General features: G+C 51.5%; 1 non-coding gene across 1 annotated transcript in view; it reads left to right on the top strand.

The window, feature by feature from the left end:
- The first annotated feature begins 4,017 nt into the window (after positions 1-4,017).
- The window catches only part of LOC126435545 (small subunit ribosomal RNA), a 1,909-nt gene continuing 926 nt past the window's right edge, over positions 4,018-5,000 (top strand). Inside the window, exon 1 of the ribosomal RNA XR_007580020.1 lies at positions 4,018-5,000. This exon is cut by the window's right edge and continues 926 nt beyond it. This is a non-coding gene — a ribosomal RNA (small subunit ribosomal RNA).

Raw genomic sequence — 5,000 nt, 5'->3', positions numbered from 1 at the left:
AATGGCAGGAATGAAAGACACACATCTGCCATAACCTTGGAATCGGAGCGCCGCCTGTCATGAGCCACAAGTGCATCCTGACGTGACAAATCGGATGATCCCGCAGGCATGCACTTACGATAATCACTATCAACGAACCTGCCGCCCCCCCCCCCCCAAATACACCTTTCCCTACAACAATGTGTACCTTAACCTAAGCGATATTGTACCTTAACCTCAGCTATATCGTACCTTAACCTAACCTACATTGCGCCTTAACCTAACCTACGTTGTACCTTAACCTACGTTGTACCTTAACCTAACCTACGTTGTACCTTAACCTAACCTACGTTGTACCTTAACCTAACCTATGTTGTGCCTTAACCTAACCTATGTTGTGCCTTAACCTAACCTATGTTGTGCCTTAACCTAACCTATGTTGTGCCTTAACCTAACCTATGTTGTGCCTTAACCTAACCTATGTTGTGCCTTAACCTAACCTATGTTGTGCCTTAACCTAACCTATGTTGTGCCTTAACCTAACATATGTTGTGCCTTAACCTAACCTATGTTGTGCCTTAACCTAACCTACGTTGTGCCTTAACCTAACCTATGTTGTGCCTTAACCTAACCTACGTTGTGCCCTAACCTAACCTATGTTGTGCCTTAACCTAACCTATGTTGTGCCTTAACCTAACCTATGTTGTGCCTTAACCTAACCTATGTTGTGCCTTAACCTAACCTATGTTGTGCCTTAACCTAACCTATGTTGTGCCTTAACCTAACCCATGTTGTGCCTTAACCTAACCCATGTTGTGCCTTAACCTAACCCATGTTGTGCCTTAACCTAACCCATGTTGTGCCTTAACCTAACCCATGTTGTGCCTTAACCTAACCCATGTTGTGCCTTAACCTAACCCATGTTGTGCCTTAACCTAACCCATGTTGTGCCTTAACCTAACCCATGTTGTGCCTTAACCTAACCCATGTTGTGCCTTAACCTAACCCATATTGTACCTTAACCTAACCCATATTGTACCTTAACCTAACCCATATTGTACCTTAACCTAACCCATATTGTACCTTAACCTAACCCATATTGTACCTTAACCTAACCTAATTTGTGCCTCAACGTAACCTAATTTGTGCCTCAACGTAACCTAATTTGTGCCTCAACGTAACCTAATTTGTGCCTCAACGTAACCCATGTTGTGCCTCAACGTAACCCATGTTGTGCCTCAACGTAACCCATGTTGTGCCTCAACGTAACCCATGTTGTGCCTCAACGTAACCCATGTTGTGCCTCAACGTAACCCATGTTGTGCCTCAACGTAACCCATGTTGTGCCTCAACGTAACCCATGTTGTGCCTCAACGTAACCCATGTTGTGCCTCAACGTAACCCATGTTGTGCCTCAACGTAACCCATGTTGTGCCTCAACGTAACCCATGTTGTGCCTCAACGTAACCCATGTTGTGCCTCAACGTAACCCATGTTGTGCCTCAACGTAACCCATGTTGTGCCTCAACGTAACCCATGTTGTGCCTTAACGTAACCCATGTTGTGCCTTAACGTAACCCATGTTGTGCCTCAACGTAACCCATGTTGTGCCTCAACGTAACCCATGTTGTGCCTCAACGTAACCCATGTTGTGCCTTAACGTAACCCATGTTGTGCCTTAACGTAACCCATGTTGTGCCTTAACGTAACCCATGTTGTGCCTTAACGTAACCCATGTTGTGCCTTAACGTAACCCATGTTGTGCCTTAACGTAACCCATGTTGTGCCTTAACGTAACCCATGTTGTGCCTTAACGTAACCCATGTTGTGCCTTAACGTAACCCATGTTGTGCCTTAACGTAACCCATGTTGTGCCTTAACGTAACCCAATTTGTGCTTTAACGTAACCTAATTTGTGCTTTAACGTAACCTAATTTGTGCTTTAACGTAACCTAATTTGTGCTTTAACGTAACCTAATTTGTGCTTTAACGTAACCTAATTTGTGCTTTAACGTAACCTAATTTGTGCTTTAACGTAACCTAATTTGTGCTTTAACGTAACCTAATTTGTGCTTTAACGTAACCTAATTTGTGCTTTAACGTAACCTAATTTGTGCTTTAACGTAACCTAATTTGTGCTTTAACGTAACCTAATTTGTGCTTTAACGTAACCCATGTTGTGCCTTAACCTAACCTATATTGCGCCTTAACCTGACGCACGTTGTCGCTGAACCTGCTCTGTAATTGTTATGCAACTCGTTAAATTAGTGTAGTGTTGCCTAACCGCAACCCTCGCAATATAGTTCGCTATTCGCACTGCCCGGTCCCCTGTGTATCGCGTCATGTTAAACACCTTGCAGGTGTTGCTGACTTTCCACATGCTCCTGCTATACACTGTAATGTGGATAGCAGCAGGACGTACATGCCCCCCCCCCCTTCCCCCCTGCCTTCGCAAGCTGGTCGTTGAGAAGTTTGCATGTTCAATGCCCTTCGCATGCCGACGTACTCAGCCTACGTTGTGGTACGGCCTGTCACCTGTCCGCCGATGTACGCAAAACCCACAAACTGTACTGCACATTGGTCCGTATGTACTGAATGATACATCGTGGCACATGTGTGACCGTACGACGACTGCGCCTAGCAACGGCAGACCATACAGTCCAAATATTGTGCACGCAGCTACGTGTCGTCTCCCTATAAGAGCTGGATTGCAGTGTGGTACGCCATTCAGACGTGTGGGAGGAACGGACGCCCTGGATGGCGATCAGCATGAGCAGTCTGTTGATGTAGTGGAGCGTGTATTCGGACGTAGTCGTCTCTTCTCACACACCGTGATAGCATGTTGCACCGCGTTCCACATCTGCGACATCCTGCAGAGGCCGGCTGACAGTCGTTCGCGCAATGGACACCGCATACGTACGGGGGCTACCTTCCACGTGTTCTCGAGGCGTGCACATGTTGTTGCGTCTATGTGGGCAGACGTAGTGTGTTGTGACACCTGACACAGGCATGCAATACTCGTTGCAAATGGCGATGGACGTCTACGTTTGCTGGTGACGTTACGCAAATGAACAACAGGTAACCCGTTGTGGTGCGGTTGTTCTCGCTAGAGGTGAATCAGTGTTGGCGACGATCGGTCGAGCTATTAACCGGTTGTTTCAGGGATACCCACCATGCCCACGAACGTGAAAGGGGACCCACCATGCCCACGAACGTGAAAGGGGATCTGGGTGTGAGGCGATACGCGGCGGTGGCTGGGTGGGACCGTCCCCGGCCGGTGAGGGGGGGCCGCCCGGCGTGCTGGCAGCGCGGTGCGTGGGCGCACGCGCTACAGCCGGCTGGTGGGGGCGGCCAGTGGCAGGCGCGCCGGCCGACGGACGCGGCAGGCGGCGCAGCTGCGCGCCGGCGCCCCCTGCTCGCGGCGCCTTGCGGCCAAAGCAGGTCCTCGCGGGCCCGGTGCGAAGCGCGGTGGCCATCTGCAGTGTGCTGGTGCGATTGAGGACTGTGTGCGCTGAGGATGCGCCGCCGCCCGGCGCTCGGCGCCGCGACGCCGTCTGCTGCTCGGTCGCCCCAGCGGTTCTCGCAGGTGGTTTGTATCGCAGCTGTGCGGACGTGTTGGCGCGTGCGCTGTGCTGGGAGAGTTCGCTTCGGCACCCAAGTGGGGCTTTTGTCCTTCTGTGGCGCTGGCGTTGGAGCTGCCGGTCACCGTAGGTGGCGCGTGTTGTCTCCCGCCGGCAATGCCACGACAGCACGCTCCCGGGCCTCTGTCGGCAGCGGCAAGCTCAGTTGGGAGCACGGGTGGTCGCACCTAAAGCGTCTACTCGCCTAACTCCGGGCGATTGCGCCTCTCTCGAACCCGACCAAGTACTTAGGACGGCGCTGCGCGCCGCCGGGACCTGAGAGGGTTTCGAGGTGTGTTGTGCAGGGGAGCTCAGCCTCCTCCTGTTTGCAGAATAATTGAGCGGACGCTTGCGTGTTCGCGCGGGCCCCCGGGACACACTCCCGGGCGGCCGGCTGCTCAGCTCTAGTTGACGCAGCTCCCTGGTTGATCCTGCCAGTAGTCATATGCTTGTCTCAAAGATTAAGCCATGCATGTCTCAGTACAAGCCGCATTAAGGTGAAACCGCGAATGGCTCATTAAATCAGTTATGGTTCCTTAGATCGTACCCACGTTACTTGGATAACTGTGGTAATTCTAGAGCTAATACATGCAAACAGAGTCCCGACCAGAGATGGAAGGGACGCTTTTATTAGATCAAAACCAATCGGTCGGCTCGTCCGGTCCGTTTGCCTTGGTGACTCTGAATAACTTTGGGCTGATCGCACGGTCCTCGTACCGGCGACGCATCTTTCAAATGTCTGCCTTATCAACTGTCGATGGTAGGTTCTGCGCCTACCATGGTTGTAACGGGTAACGGGGAATCAGGGTTCGATTCCGGAGAGGGAGCCTGAGAAACGGCTACCACATCCAAGGAAGGCAGCAGGCGCGCAAATTACCCACTCCCGGCACGGGGAGGTAGTGACGAAAAATAACGATACGGGACTCATCCGAGGCCCCGTAATCGGAATGAGTACACTTTAAATCCTTTAACGAGTATCTATTGGAGGGCAAGTCTGGTGCCAGCAGCCGCGGTAATTCCAGCTCCAATAGCGTATATTAAAGTTGTTGCGGTTAAAAAGCTCGTAGTTGGATTTGTGTCCCACGCTGTTGGTTCACCGCCCGTCGGTGTTTAACTGGCATGTATCGTGGGACGTCCTGCCGGTGGGGCGAGCCGAAGGCGTGCGACCGCCTCGTGCGTGCTCGTGCGTCCCGAGGCGGACCCCGTTGAAATCCTACCAGGGTGCTCTTTATTGAGTGTCTCGGTGGGCCGGCACGTTTACTTTGAACAAATTAGAGTGCTTAAAGCAGGCAAGCCCGCCTGAATACTGTGTGCATGGAATAATGGAATAGGACCTCGGTTCTATTTTGTTGGTTTTCGGAACCCGAGGTAATGATTAATAGGGACAGGCGGGGGCATTCG

The sequence above is a fragment of the Schistocerca serialis genome, unplaced genomic scaffold (assembly GCF_023864345.2).
Source record: "Schistocerca serialis cubense isolate TAMUIC-IGC-003099 unplaced genomic scaffold, iqSchSeri2.2 HiC_scaffold_1211, whole genome shotgun sequence".
Taxonomy (NCBI): domain Eukaryota; kingdom Metazoa; phylum Arthropoda; class Insecta; order Orthoptera; family Acrididae; genus Schistocerca; species Schistocerca serialis.
The sequence above is the reverse complement of the archived record's forward strand: the minus strand, read 5'-3'. Positions and strand labels throughout refer to the sequence as shown.